This window comes from Marmota monax, unplaced genomic scaffold, assembly GCF_021218885.2.
Source record: "Marmota monax isolate L192 unplaced genomic scaffold, Marmota_monax_Labrador192_F-V1.1 WCK01_AAM20220418_F8-fsc00615, whole genome shotgun sequence".
Classification (NCBI taxonomy): Eukaryota; Metazoa; Chordata; class Mammalia; order Rodentia; family Sciuridae; genus Marmota; species Marmota monax.
Window position 1 is genome coordinate 180,718 of NW_026695016.1, and position 15,858 is coordinate 196,575.

General features: G+C 43.7%; 1 long non-coding RNA gene across 1 annotated transcript; it reads right to left on the reverse strand.

Moving 5' to 3' along the window:
• Nucleotides 1–341: 341 nt before the first annotated feature.
• LOC131423543 (uncharacterized) lies at nt 342–14,588 on the reverse strand. Its single transcript, XR_009225248.1, has 3 exons — nt 14,087–14,588; nt 2,621–2,798; nt 342–2,002 (listed from the first exon to the last, which is right to left on the reverse strand). It is a non-coding gene; the product is annotated as an uncharacterized LOC131423543 (long non-coding RNA).
• Between the last annotated feature and the right edge of the window lie 1,270 nt (nt 14,589–15,858).

The following is a 15,858-nucleotide window of genomic DNA, read 5'->3' on the forward strand; positions in this document are numbered from 1 at the left end:
CCATCATATTAGCAAAGCTACAAAGAATGATTCTCTCTTAGAGCCTTTAGAGGTTTTATGACCTTGACACTACTTTAACACTAGATTATTTTCACAAACTCACACTTACGAGATTGGACTTATAGCACCCCAAATTGCAAAAGAAATCTCTCTCTCTCTCTCTCTCTCTCTCTCTCTCTACAATATAAAACCAGACTTTCAAAATGTATCTTTAATTGTATATGAACAAATTATTTTATCTTATTCATTTTTATGTGAGATATATATATATATATATATATATATATATATATATAGAGAGAGAGAGAGAGAGAGAGAGAGAGAGAGAGAGAGACCCTGTAATATATTTTCTTCTTTAAAGTGTTTTGGCAGTAACTTGAAGAACTTTAAGAGTAATTTCAAGCAACCCTGTATCCTTGCTATGCATTTTTTTGCCCATTAACAACTACTTCCTAACAGTACTTACTGCACTTAGTGATAAAGTCTCCTCATGATTTTTCAGGTTCACATTATTGTTCCACTAGGGAGAGGAACAACCTGTGTTTCCATTTTCCAGATAAGTCTAATCATCATTCTTTGTCAGAACAAGAGAGACATATTCCATTTAACACATGTTTGGTCATAAATGACCCTGGAAAGTATGGAGCTGTAAAGCTTGTAGCTGTCCTGAAAGAATTTCTGTTGTTTTTTCACAATGCATAATCCATCTTCTTTCAGTCCTGGTAACAAGTTCTCAGAATACCTTTTTAAAGATGCCTTGAAGATCTCCAAACACCACATTTTAAAAACATTATGTTATTTTAAAATCTGCTTTCTCCCTTTCTCTGGCACTCTCAAATCCAGCAATCTCATCATTACATGAAGAATTTTTTCAATGTCCAATGTATACTATTGGATTTTAGGATATATATATGTAAAATTGGAAAATCTTAGGCCCTTTGAGGTAAGTGAAATCTACTTGGATATTTTTTTTTCAACAAAATTACTGCATGTGATAAAGGTAAAAAAAAATTTATTTCAAGGAACACAGTCATACTCATAACCATGAATTTCAAATTTTTCTTTCTACCCCAGAAGCTGTAGTAGGTTGTCATGTATTCACATGTAGAGTCTAGAGTGGGCTTATTCATTGGCTTTACTACTCTAGCTTTACTTACTCATGGAAGTAACTTTCTATTTGAATAATTAACAAAAACTTTTGGCAATTAAAATATTATTTTAGTTTATAATCTTTGTATTTTCAAAAAAATCAAAAGGTGAATTTATTTGTTGAATTGAGCAAGATGTCATTGAACCAATAGGTTCTGTAGAATAGAAAGGGATTATTCACCAGTCACAGAGTGGTGCGAACCCCTAGTCAAACCCTTCTTCCTGAGTATATGGTTGAGGGGCATTTGTAGGATAAGGAAGCCAGTAGTCTGAGGCATGGGAACACACTGGAGTAGGGAAAGTGAAATAACTGGGGGTTGCACCTGTTACATCAAACTCAGATTTTTATTTGCCAAACATTCAGATAATGGTGGGCTCAGCATGCACTAAGTGTGAAACTTTTGACATTCTAGTGTCAGAGGGCACCATCATACAGTTGTGAAGGCCCAGTGAAGGATCAATAGATGGTGTCTTCTCCACATTCCTTGGAAACAAAGAGTGACCACTACCATTGTGATTCTATTGTTAGATGTTTCAGCAAACTATTAGTACACACTGCTCAGCTGGGTGACTTCCAAAATTTGAGCAAGAAGCAAGTAACAAAGAGTAGAAGAAGTCATAGAATTTTTCCAGGCTTACCCTGTTTTACTTGGAGGCTTCTTTCTGTGTTCGTCTTCTGTATTTGCAAATGTAACTTCACTAGTTTTTTATTGATGTCTTACATTAGTTTAATTTTCAGCTCAGCCCAACACCTTGTTGGACTTTTGGTGATGTTAACCTCAACTCGGTTTCTCCCACATTGCCTCTTTACTCTCTTGTTCTCTGTTTTCTAGAAAGCATCTCTAGGTCCACCCTACAGAAAGGAGAATTTGTATTATGCTTCATTTGTTACAGGGTGGGTATCCAGGTACCTGATATCATATCATCACAGCAACTAGAATATTTTGGGAAGGGTATTTTGAAGCTGCACAAGTATTCAATTTCTCCTTGAAGTTTTCAGACCAAGTTTGGTTTTTAATACTTTTTCTTGATTATAATGTTCTAATTAAGACTATTTCTCTTATTCCTTCTTTGTTTATTAATTAAAATTATTGTATATGAGGAAGACTTAATTATCTAAACATAAATTTATGTTATTGTGGATAAAAAGATATTTCATTAATTTGGCTATAATCAAATGCAATCATGATTAATTTTGTTAATTCAGCTAATAATGTTTGGTCATTGAGAGTCCTTTCAGTTGGCTCCCATATCATTTTAATAAACCAAACCCCTTTTTACTTTCACTAATTTTTTATGTCTACATGTCCTAGGCTCAACTTTTATTCACCCAGCCTTTTTCCTAGAATGCAGCACTTCTACTAGAAAGTGTTACTTATAAACTTAGGTCTGGCTTGGTGCAAGGTATTCTCATTGCTTCTACCCCAAGACCTCTCAAAGAGAAAACCAGAAAACATTTATATAAACTCACCAGGTTTACAGACAGACCTTCTCTGCAGTCTATTACTGGGGCCCTGAACATGATTTTCTAAATTATGGTGCCTTGGCTTCAATAATTTGAACTGAAGAACTTCTAAAGGACCTCAGAAGCAGTCTTTTTGATGTCTTCAGTCCTTCCTCCTCCTGCTTTTCTTCCCCACAAGGACAGGCTGTAGAAAAGAATGTTTTGGAGGTGGGTCATATATACTAGGCTTCATCTCTCAAAGATAGTTATAAAAGCAAAACAAAACAATAACAACAACAACAATAACAACAATAACAAAATATCTATCCTGCTTTCCACTCCCCTATGGGTAAAAGCTAGCCATAGAGAAATTCTCTGAGTTACATCAACTGACATGAGATTTTAGCACACTTTTTGTGGAAGTGGTCATGCCCCATGCCAGGGAGGAAGGATGCCACCAAGAAAGGCAAGAGCCTGGATAGGCCTCACTGGGTTACTCCTTCAGTTTACTCATATCAGTTCATTCTTTTTCTTTGTATAATTAAACTTCTACATGCTTGTTCATGCTTCATCAAAAAAAAAAAAATTAGTTCACCCTGGGATTTTCAGAATAGATCTGAAGGTTACCATGCAAAATAAAAGTTACATCAGAGAACTTTGTTATTTTCTCTTATAAATCAGCCTTTTCTTATGGGCATGTCAGCCTGTATGCTTTGTGATAGACAGGAAAGAGGTCATCTCTTTTGTTGCCCCTGCTAGGAAAAAAAAAAAAAAAACATGAGTGAGGAATTTAAATGAAAGAGTGACAAGATCAACTCAAAGTTTAGAGACTCTTTTGCCCTGGGGCTAGCTAGCCTAAGACGGACTGTATAATGGATCAGGACAACAGAGGGCAGAGTTTAGATCCCTGAAGAAATGAGTTTAACCAAAGTGTGGATATCAAACATTTTGTACTGATTGACCAGAATTCAGAGGCTCAGAGAGATTAAAATGTGGGAGTGGATCTGTCATGTGTGACCTTCTCCTCCACACTCTGGGGATTCAGAAGATGTTTGCTTCACCAAAACTATAAGAAACTATTTTGTGAGGGAAGCACAAAGATCCTTGAAGAACTCTATGATTGCTATTTTTTGCAGGCCAGACCTTACTGTGAGAGATGTGGTCAGTCAATTAGAAAATTTCAATGTGATGGGCATGATAGAATTAACAGGGTGCTTGTAGTTAACATAATGGAAAGTAAAGGGGAAGAAATGAACACAAATGTTCTGACTTCTGTTGACTCCTTGCATTGGCTAATTAGTCATGGTGTTTATAAAAGCCAAATAGATGGGAAACCCACTAAATTCTTACTTGACTTATATAAACAGAAAAAAATCATAGCAAATGTACAAATATCTTCTCCAGATCATAATAACAGAGAATAATAATTCCTCAATTAATTTCCATATTTAAGTCAATTTATAAATCCTGAACCCCTTAACTGAAAGGGAGATAATGTCCCTTTGAAGAAGGACACTGGTACACTACCAAAAATCTTTCTGTTAATTTTTCTCCCATATTTCCCCAAAAGGACCTAGGGCCTTTTAGCAGAGTAACTGCATTGGGAAAAAGGCATTGATCAGATTTTTCAGGGACCAGTAGACACAGGTTCTGAATTGACCTTAATTCCAGGAGACCAAGAATGTCATTATTGCCTTCCAGACTTATGGAAGTCAGGAGATCAATGCAGTTTTATGCAAGGTCTGACTTACAGTTTTTTTTTCAGTGGGTTCCTAAACTTATCCTGTGGTTATTTTCTGAGTCCTGGAATGTATAATCAAGATAGATATACTTAACACTTGTCAAAACTCCCATCATGGTTCTCTGACCTATGGAGTGTGGATCATTATGGTGGAAGTGAATAAATGGAAGTGTCTGATGTTGCCTATCTCTTGGAAAATACTGAATCTAAAGCAATGCCACATCCCTGGAGAAATTGCAAAGATTAATGCCATGATCAAGAACTTTAAAGATGAAGAAATAGTGATTCCCACAAAATCCCCATTTAACTCTCCTATCTGGACTGTGCAGAAGACAGATGGGTCTTGGAGAATGACAGTTGACAATTATAAGCTTAATCTGGTTGTGACTTTAATTGCAACTGCTGTACAAGATGTTGTTTCTTTGCTTGAGTACATTAATACATTTCCTGGTACCTGGTATGTGGCTATTGATTTGGCTTTTTTTCCCCTCCATCCTAGTGTACAACAACCAAAGGAATAAATTTGCTTTAACCTGGCAAGGCCAGCAATATACCTTCACTGTCTCTTCTCAGAGGTATGTCAACACCCTAGCATTGTGTCACAGCTTAGCTCACAGAGACCTTGATCATTTTTCTCTTCCACAAAGTATTACATTGATCCATTATATCAATAGCATTATGTTGTTTGGACCAACTGAGCAGAAGATAGCAAGCACTTAGAACTTGCTAGTGAAGCTTTTGTGTATCAGAGAATGAGAAATAATTATCACAAAAATTCAAGAGCCTTTCAACTTCAGTAAAATTTCTAGCAGTCCACTGATGTGGGTCCTTCTGAGATATTTCTTCCAGTGTAAAGAATTAGATGTTGCATCTCTCTCTTCCTAAAAATTAGAGAGAAATGCAATGCCTCGTGGGTCTGTTTAAACTTTGGAGACAGCACATTACTCCCTGGGGTGTGTTACTTCAGCTCATCTATGGAGTGACTAGGAAAGCTTCTTCTTTTGAGTGGCATTTAAAAGAGGAGAAGGCACTGCCACAGGTCAATGCTGCTGTGCAGGCTGCTCTGCCATTCAGGTGACATGATCCAGCAGAGTCCATGGTTTTTGAAGTGTCAGTGGCAGATAGAGACACTGTCTGTGGCACCCATTGGTGAATTACAGATAGGGCCATTGAGATTTTGGAGCAAGGCCCTGCCATAATCTGTAGACAAATTCTCTTCCTTAGAAAAATAGCCCTTGGCCTGCTACTGGGCCTTAGTGTAAACTGAATGCTTGTCCATGGGCCACCAGGGCACTATGTGACCTGAGCTGCCCATTATAAACTGGGTGTTATCTGACCCCCAAAGCCATATAGTTGTGCATGTTCATTATCACTCTATCATTGAGTGGAAGTGGTATATACATGATCAGGCATGGGTGGGACCTAAAGGAACAAGAGGGTTGCATAAAGATGTGGTTAAATTGCCCATGGCTCTTACTCTTGCTGCAGTACATTCTGTTTCTCAGTATGAACCTATGACTTCATGGAGTGTACCTTATTATCAGTTAACAGAGAAAGAGAAGATTAGGGCTTGCTTCAAAGATGATTCTACAGATTACACAGGTATCACCTGGAAGTGGACAGATAAGGCCCTATTTCCGCTTTCTGGAATGACCATGAAGGACAGTGTTAAAGTAAAATCTTCACAAGGGGCAAAACTTCAAGCAGTGCATCTGGTTGTGCATTTCTTTGTGAAAGTAAATTGGTCAGATGTGTACACCATTGTTGGGTCATTGCTATGAGTTGGCTAGCTGATCAGAGAACTGGAAAGAACATAATTCGAGAATTGGCAACAAGGACATTTGGGGAAGAGGTATGTTTATAGACTATTCTGAATGGGCAAACGATGTGAAGATATTTGTGTTTCATGAAAATGCCCACCAAAATTTGACCTCAGCAGAGAAGGATTTTAATAATCAGGTAGATGGTCTAACCAAATCTATGGATAGCAGTCCACCTCTTTTTCCAGCCACCCCTGTCATTGCCCAATGGGCTCATGAACAAAGTGGTCATGGTGGCAATAATGGTGGTTATGCATGAGCACAGTAACATTCAATTCCACACATCAAGGCTGATTTGGATACTGCCACTTCTGAGTGCCCGATTTTCCAGCATTAGAGACAAACACTAAGCCCCTGATATGGCATCATTCTCCAAGGAAAACTGGCAGCAACCTTTTGGCAGGTTGACTATATAGGACCATGCCCATGATGAAAGGGGCATCAGTTTATCTTTATTGGAACACACCCTTATTCTGGGTATGGATTTGCCTTCCCTACATATAGTGTTTCAGCCAAAACCACCATCTGTGGATGTACAGTATGCCTTATCCATCATCAAGGTATTCCAAAAAACAATGCTTTGGACCAAGGAACTAACTTCATGGCCAAAGAAGTGAAGTAGTGAACTCATGATTTAGAAATTCACTGGTCTTACCAAATTCTCCACCACCAAGAAGCAGGTGGTTTGATAGAACAATTTAGTGGACAGTTGAAGATGTAGTTACAGCACCAGCTAAGTGGCAGTACATTGCAGGGCTGCAGCAAGGTTCTTCAGAAGGCTTTCAATGGTCTCTGAATCAGCACCCACTCTATGCTGCTGTCTCTTCTATTGCTGGAATTCACGTGACTAGAAATCAAGGTGTGGAGACAGGAATATTACCCCTAATCATTATTCCTAGTAACACAGTAAGAAAGTTTTTGCTTTCTGTTCCTGCAACCTTAGGCTCTATAGCCCTGGAAGTCTTAGTTCCAGAAAAATGAATGTTTCTGTTTGGAAGTAAAGCAATCATTTCATTAAACTGAAAGTTATTACTTCCTCCTGGCCTCTTTGGTCTCCTCATGTCTCTGAGTCAACTGGCAAAGAAGGAAGTTAAGATGTTGTTGGTGCGACTGATCCAGATTACCAAGAGGGAACTGGATAGTTTTACTCCACAATAGATGTAAGAAAGCATTCTCCAAAATTGCAGTAGATCCCTTACTGCATCTTTTGATATTACACATTCCCATTATTAAGGTGAACAGGAAACTACAAATATCCAATTTTGGATTTTTTGAGATTGTTTGTTTTTTTTTTTTAATTTTTTTTTTATTTTTTAATACAGTTTTTATATCTACCCATCTATCAACATGGTCCATTCTTTTATTTTTAAGTGAATAACTACTTTGTGAGCTTCTTAAGAGCCTTATATTGGGTGAATATTCAAATAATAATATTTTAATATATTGTGTGACATATGCTCATCCCAAAACAGGCCTCACTTAAAATATGGCCATTAACTCTATCTGCTATAATAATTTCTGAGCCAGACCTTGTTCCATTCACTCTTATAAGAACAAAACTTTTTACAGTTGTTATCTTTTGTTGCTCAAATTCAAATATATACTAATAATAAAATTCTAGAACAGGTCAAAAAAATCTGTTGTTAACTTACTATATCATTACGTGAGGGATAAAGGAGAAAGAAATATTATTGGACAAATAGGAAAAAAAGAGAAACAAAAAAAGAGAGAGGGAGAGAGAGAAGAAGCTGTAAAAGAGCAATTTCCACAAAGGTAAAAAGGACAAAGAGATGGATGGGTGTTATTTGAGTTTGTATCAGATAGTGCCATGGGGTGAGTAGGAGGTAACAAAAGCAAGTATAAACTACTACTAGGAAAACAAAGGCAAGAAGATTGATTCCAGTTGATGCTTTAAACTATTAGATAAAATAAAATAAAATTGAAGATACAAAGTTGGCAATTGGTTTTACAATTATTATTCAAGGGAAGAAGTCATTTAAATGATCAAAGTTGATGTTAGAGTTGTTTATATTATAACATAACCAGGTTAAGAAAATTCTTCTTGACTCTTTAGATTTCATTGGAGTTTGTATATTTAATCAATAGTCTTCAATATTAGGACATAGGTTTCTTCTGACTTGCTGGGTGAGAGAGACCAATTTTCTAGTTTCTTTGATTATCCTAACAATACCTTCTGCTTTGTCCAATCAAAGGCCTTCTGCTGACTGCCAAGGGAAAAAAAAATTCTGTGTGCTTTCAACAGACCTGCTGGTGCCTGCAAGAGGGCCTTGCTGCTCTTTCAGCTGCACGGGGGACAGCAACTTCGCGACCTTGAGGAGCCCTGGCCTCTGAGCCTCGCACTCTCACCCAGGAAACCAAGTCCATGTGGCTGTGCAGGATTTGGACCAGGACTGGCCAGCTGATGCTCAATTAATACATGTCAAATAAAGGAATAACTGAGTGGAAAGGAAAGCAGTTGATTCTTTCAATTGGACTCTTTTGTTCTGGTGAAAGTTTGATGCCATCGAATGAGTAAGGACACTGCTGGTGACAGGAGCCCAACTCAGATGGGCAGAGGAAGGCAGAGCTTGCTCCCAGCCCCTCACACACCTCTCTGCTGGTCACACGATGGAAAGTCCACAAGCAGGCGGAACAGGTGCTCCAGTAACTCAGAGCTCTCACTTGGCGCCCTGCTTCCCCCTCTGGGCGGCTATGGCTTGGATCTGGAATTTCCCTGCAAGCTCGCAAGTTGGCAACACTGTCCCCAGCACAGCGAGGCTCTAGGACATGATCCGGGCGCTGCCCTCCTCAGCGGTGGCTGAGTGGATTACCAGAGGTGGGCCCAGTTGGAGGAACTTGGTCACTGGGGCTGATCCAGTCCCAGCCCCCTCCCCCTCCCTCAGCTCCTGGGCAGCTTTCCTCACCGCCGTGCCCCTCCACCGTGATGTCTCTGCAATGGAGCCCGCTGACCATGGACTGAGACCTCTGAAACCCCGATCCAAACACACATTTCCTCCTCTAAGATGTTCTGGACAAGTATTTTGGTCTCAGAGACAAAAAGCTGACTCACACAGTGGGCCATATCCTTAGGCACGCTCCTCCCAGCCTGCAGACCCCAGGGAAGGGTCCATTGGCTCCAGGGACTAGAGAGGCCTCCCGCAGGCAGCAGCGCCTGAGTGCCTGCACCTGAGAGAGGAGAGGCCAGATGCAGTGTCCGCTCCTGCAAAGTGCTGTTACCAAAGGACGCCACACGGGGCAGGTGGAAAGCGACTGTCCCCAACTTAGCAGCACCCACAACACTCTTCCATTGTTGGCTTCAAAATTAAATTTTGCTTAGTTCTAGTGAACTTTGTGCTCTGTGAACCAGGTAAAAATAACATGAACAGAATGTCTCACGAAAGTATGATCAGTTGGCTCATGAAGGCGTCGCAGGCATCGGGGAAAATCAAAAGCTGCTCAAATAAAATGGGACTAGGTTTCACAAGTCACCAAGGAAATCAGCCTTGTTGTTCTGTGCAATAAAGTGTCACATGTCCAGAGTGCACCTGAGCCCCAGGAGGTCCAAGACATCACCACTACTACCCATCACTGTGTCCAGACCGCTTAAATAGTAGGTACTCAGTAAATAGTTGCCAGATAATGAATGATCGAACCAAGTTCACAGTGGGAAGGGGATTGTCTTCAACATCGTTGTGTAAAATGTCAAATTAGCAACTGACTCCCTTGGTGTCCTCCTTCCCAGTCAAGACAGTGGGACAGCGGGACAGCGGGTGTGTCCAAAGAAGCTGGAGGGCCCTGGCTCCAGTCCAGATGAGGAGAGGGAAATAGGATGCTGGCAAAAGCGGCGGCACCCTGTATCCCAACTGGGTGCCCTGGTAAGTAACAACTGAGGCCCTTCACTGTGTGGTTTTACCTAGAAATGTAGGAAATGTAGGAAAATTACTTGAAAGTGGTGGACCGTTCAGGTCCTTGGCCCAGTTATGATCTTGGGTTATTTGTTTTTTTGGTCTTTAGCTTTTTGAGTTCTTAATATACTCTGGAGATTAGTGCTCTAGGTGATGTGAGGGATAAAGTTTTGCTCCCAGGATGTAGGCTCTCTGTTCACCTCACAGAGTGCTTCTTTTGCTGAGAAGAAACTTTTTAGTTTGAGTGTATCCCATTTGCTGATTCTTGATTTTAATTCTTGTGCCGTACGAGTCTCCTGAACAGACACTTCTCAGAAGAGGATAGACAATCAATCGACAAACATGAGAAAATGCTCATCATCTCTAGCAATTAGAGAAATGCAAATCAAAACTAAGATTTCATCTCACTCCTGTCAGAATAGCAATGCTCAAGAATACAGGCAACAGTAAGTGTTGGCAAGAATGTGGGGAGAAAGGCACACTCATACATTGCTGGTGGGACTGCAAATTGGTGCAGCCAATATGGAAAGCAGTAGAGTGTGGGAGACCAACCTTGCACGTGACTGAGTCACACTCCCGGCTGGTGCTGAGGCGCTCAGTCACAGAAAAGTGGCAAAGCTTTCCCCACCCTTCTTGGGGTTCAAGGGTTGGTATCTCCTGCATGGGTGTGTCTTCCTACAGCCCCGTGGGTGGAGCTACACTCACCTGTTCCTTTGTAATATAACCCCTTGCCCTGTTTAGGATAGAATCTTCCATGGAAGTGCCTTGTGTATGTCCCCCTTCTCTTACTGTACCCTTGGGTGTGGCCTACCCAGGTGTCAGTCAACCTGCTGACAGTGGACATCATGAAGATAGACTCAGCCCCCTGAAACCTGACCCCTTGCCTCATTTGAGTAGCTTCTCCTCAATAAAAGGGGTCAGCGCATGCTCTCTCTCTCTCTCTTCCTGTGGACCCTTAAGGTCAGAGGAGTCGTCACAGTGACCCCAATGAAAAAGGTATTTGTGTCTCTTGTGTGGTTATTTTTTGCAGCCCAGTTATCCCAGTTCAACTGGAGCCTTTTAGTCATGAGGACAGAAACCCGGCAGTAGAGATTCCTTGGAAAACTGGGAATGGAAACACCATTTGACCCAGTTATCCCTCTCCTCAGTCTATACCCAAAGGACTTAAAAGCAGCATACTACAGGGACACAGCCACCTGAATGTTTATAGCAGCACAATTCACACAGCTAAACTGTGAAACCAACCTAGATGCCCTTCAGTAGATGAATGGATAAAATAAAATGTGGCATATATACACACAATGGAATATTACTCAGCAATAAAAGAGAATAAAATCATGGCATTTGCAGGTAAATTGATGGAGTTAGAGAAAATAATGCTAAGTTAGCCAATCCCCAAAAAACAAATGCCGAATATTTTCTTTAATATAAGGAGACTGATTCCTAGTGGGGTAGGGAGGGGTAGCATGGGAGGAATAGACGAACTTCAGATAGGGCAGAGGGGTAGGAGGAGAACGGAGGGGACAGGGGTTAGAAATAATAGTGGAATGTGATGGACATTATTATCCAAAGTACATGTATGAAGACACGAAAAACAAAATAAATAAACAAATAATATCATATATATAGTGGGTGGACTTGTAGAAGTAGTTGTCACACTTATCAATGGCTTGTTTTTGTTTTTAGTACTGTGGACTGAACCCAGGGGTGCTTAACGAGTGACCATATCCCCAGCAGCACCTCCTTTTTTTCTTAGTACTGGGGATTGAACTCAGGGGCATTCAACCACGGAGCCACATCCCCTGCCCTTTTGTGTATTTAGAGACAGGGTCTCACTGAATTGTTTTGTGCCTCACTTTTGTTGAGGCTGGCTTTGAACTTCAATCCTCCTTACTCAGCCTCCTGGGCTGCTGGGATTACAGGTGTGCACCATCACACCCAGCTCCCCAGCCCTTAAATTCCAAGGTAGGATAGTAGAGGATAGGAAAGATAGCAGAATACAACAGTCACTAGTATGGCAATATGTAAAAACGTGGATTTGTAACCGATGTGATTCTGCAATCTGTATACGGGGTAAAAATGGGAGTTCATAACCCACTTGAATCAAATGTATGAAATATGATATTTCAAGAGCTTTGCAATGTTTTGAACAACCAATAAAAAAAAAAGATTGAAAAATAGCAAAAAAAAAAAAAAAAAAAAAAAAAAAATTCCAAGGTAGGCCAAGTCAGCGCCACTTAAACTTAAGTTGGGTGAGAACTCAGCTGTGAGCAAACATTAGTTATAAAGTTCACTAATTCCCCCAAACAAATGATTTAACATTCTGAGTTTCAATACACCATCCAGAGTCATTCTTATCACCCTCCCCTCCTGCCTGTACTGGGGATTAAACTGGCGTCCACCACTGGGCTCTATCCCCATCCATTCTTTCTGTTGGTTTTTGAGAGTCTTGCTAAGTTTCAAAGGCTGGCTTCTACCTTGTCACCCTCCTGCCACAACTCTTTCCTAATTTCATCTGCTCCCTCTCATATATTTGACCTCAAGTCAGCATTATCTTCAAAAATTCTTTTTACAGTATCACCATTCTCGAAAACTTGTTTGCCACCCAAACCCTTAAGTAGAATTAGAAGACTGGATCATGGGTCTCAATGAATGGCAGAGTTACACGTAGCCAGCAAGGGCCTCTGCTCCTCTTCATCGTGTTTTTGCCTTACTTGCTAAGCAGCCAAGTCAAGCTCCTTGGTGATGAGTTGCATCAAGAGCCAGTATAAAAACAAAAGCTCACAAAAGCAGTCTAGGTGTAAAATGTTCATCCCTCTGACCCTGCCAACTTGGAGAGTATACCCTTTGGAAATAATCCAGAAAATGGGAAAAGTTTACACACAAATAGGCTAATTGGGCAACATTTATCTCAGTGCAACCTTGGACACGTTTTTTTTACCATACAAATAGAAGAATAAAGAAAAGGGCGCTCATTGTCTTGCTGGAAGAGTTGGAAGCCATTACAAATGGCCGTAAAGGGATGGGAAAGCCACCACCAACAAAAACCATGGAGAGTGCCACTCTGCAAAGGTGGGAAAGGTCTCCCACTTTGCCAACTCTGTGCACCATGGTGAGTGGAAGGGGAGGATCGGGCAGGGCGGAGGCACCACCTCCCCGGGAGGGCGAAACGTGGCTTGCCCTGATGACATCTCCTCCTCTCCCACACTCACGCATCCCTGAATCAGTTAGGACAATACCCAGCTCTCAAGACTTAGTTCAACAGGAGGAGGAAAAAGTGGTGTCAAAAAGGAAAGCGGTCAGAGTTTACAGCGCCCAGAGCCTAAGGAGGGCTTAGATGGCGCTGCCCTCCAAACAGATGAGTCCCTGCACCAGGACCATCAGGTCTCTGCCTCACCTTTTGGTCTTTATTTCCAGGTGTCCCCACTTGTATTTCTCCTTTCACAGCGCCCAAGGGCTTGAGCCTCCTCTGACCTCCTCTCATTAAGTGGCGCCCCAAGAGCCCTCAGCATCAAGAGAGGGAGGGAGAAGGAGGAGGAAAGGAAGAGGAGGGGAGCTCCTGGTCAAAAGGTGAGAGGACAGCGATTCCAGAGGCTGAAGCAGGAGGATGGCAAATTGGAGGCTAGCCAGCCAGCAGCTACGTAAGGCCTAAGCAACTTATAAGACCCTGCCTCAAAATAAAATAGGGCTAGGGATGTGGCTCAGTGATAAAGTGGCCCTGGGTTCAATCCCAAGTACCCCACCCCCACAGAAGTGACAGGGCAAACACACCATCTGGACCCTCAGGCGACAGGGCAATGGATCCCATACCCCTGAATTAAAGGTAGTCCACGGTGGAAGAGGGCTTCAGAAATGAGGGGCCTCTGCCACGCAGCTGCCGACCGCCGGAGCAGGAAGCAGCCATAGGCTCAGATTTGTGCGCTGGGGGAGAAAAGACCCGGCCCCCTGTGCTCCCCTCCTTCAAGCCACCGGTTCCTCTCCCCAGCAGCATGTCCCCTTAATCGCCACCCTGCCCGCATTCACGCACCTCCCCGGGTAGCAGGAGCTCACCGCTGCTGCTTCGTAGCTCTGTGTCCTAAGTGACCTACTGAACACCCCGGGCCTCGATTTCTTGGTCTGCAAAGTGGGGCAATCACAGCAGAGCCGACGGGGTTGACCGAGCTGGCCGAGTGCGCGGAGCACGCAGGAACCCGAGTGGCCCTCGGGAGGCCGAACTGTGCCGTTCTTCCCCGACGCTTCCTTCCTCTCCCTCCCTTCCGAGCCAGGCACGGTGCTCTCCCACCCTCCCCGACACGCGCCCTGCTGCACTGGCTCACGCCCGGGTCACCTGGCTCCATCGCAGTGGAGCCCCTCGGCGAGTCGCCGCCAGAGCTGCACAGCTCCGCTCGGGAGCCCCGGCTCCTCCCCGGGGTGCAGCGCGAAGCCCCGCTCCAGAGGGCCCGGCTCCTCCCGGGGTACAGCGCGGAGCCCGCTCGGGAACTCGGCTCCTCCCCGGGGTGCAGCGCGCAGCGCGGAGCCCGGTGCCAGAGGTCCTGGCCCCTTTCTGGGGTGCAGTGCAGAGCCCCGCTCCAGAGCCGGGCTCCTCCCCGGGGTGCAGCTCAGAGCCCCGCTCGGGAGCCCCGGCTCTTCCCCAGTGCCGCGCGGAGCCGGGGGCAGTGCAGGTCCCTGGGCTGCAACCCCGCGCGGTGGGAAGGCTCCAGGCCCAGAGCGGAGAGCCTCCACAAGCCGCGTATTACGAACCAGGAAGCGCGGCGAGGCGGTGAGGCTGAAAGGCGGAGGCCAGGAGGACTGCTACTTTGGGCGGGTCATTGGTCAAGGGGTAGCATTCTCGTTTTGGGTGCGAGAGGTCCCGGGTTCAAATCCCGGACGAGCCCAGGCTTTTTCTCGAGCCACACCTGAATTGGAGGAGGATTTTATTTTCCTCGCACAGCCCATTCTGGCGACTGTTCTGGTCCCACGAGCTCGGGTGTCGGTCCCTGGTCTTCGAAGTCAGATCAAGGGAGCTCAGTTCCTACGGTAGCCCGAACCGTGCAGCCGAGCGCGGGGCCCTAGAGCACCGGCACCTCGCTTGTCTCCACTGCCCGCGGCACTCCTGCGGGCCTGGAAGGCCATGGGGCCCCGGCAGCTCGAGCCAGGGGCGGCCCCGCAGGGAGCACGACCCCCGCGGGCAGAGGATCCCCGGGCGCGCCGCGCACCCCCGGGCTGGGGCCAGGTTTGTGTCCCTCACACACTTTCTAGGTCTTGGCGCCACTCCTCGTAGCAGTATTTGAGAGTGAAGCGTGCGTCCCTCTAGAGTTTCGCTCAGACACTTAGTCACCGCGTTAATTTACCTGTGTCCCCAAAAGTCAATTAAACTGCGGCGTGCAAAAGAGTGCTGTCCGGAACATGAACCCGGAACCTCTCGCACCCTAAGCAAGAGCCATACCCCTAGACCCAGGAGCCACTACGATTCTATACTTTCAGACGTCATAAAGGAAGGTGGAGCAGTTTAGTTAATGCGCCCCCAAGTGGTTACTCGTGTTTATATTCTCTGTTTTTTGTTTCTTGTTTTAAATAGCCCTCTGGTTTTTATTTTTCCTTTTACTCTTTGAAAATAAGCGACACAGAAGAAAGCAACGATGTCATCACCAGCGTAATACTGACCTCTTATTTCAAAACCATAATTCTATTTTTATCCATGACTAATAAATTGCACGGAGCAGGTAGCAATGTCCCGGTGGCAAATTCCAGACTCTCCCCTTTACTGAGTTTCGCAAGTTGCACTCGTTCTCTGTCCCTTTATGGTAAGATTGTTGGTTT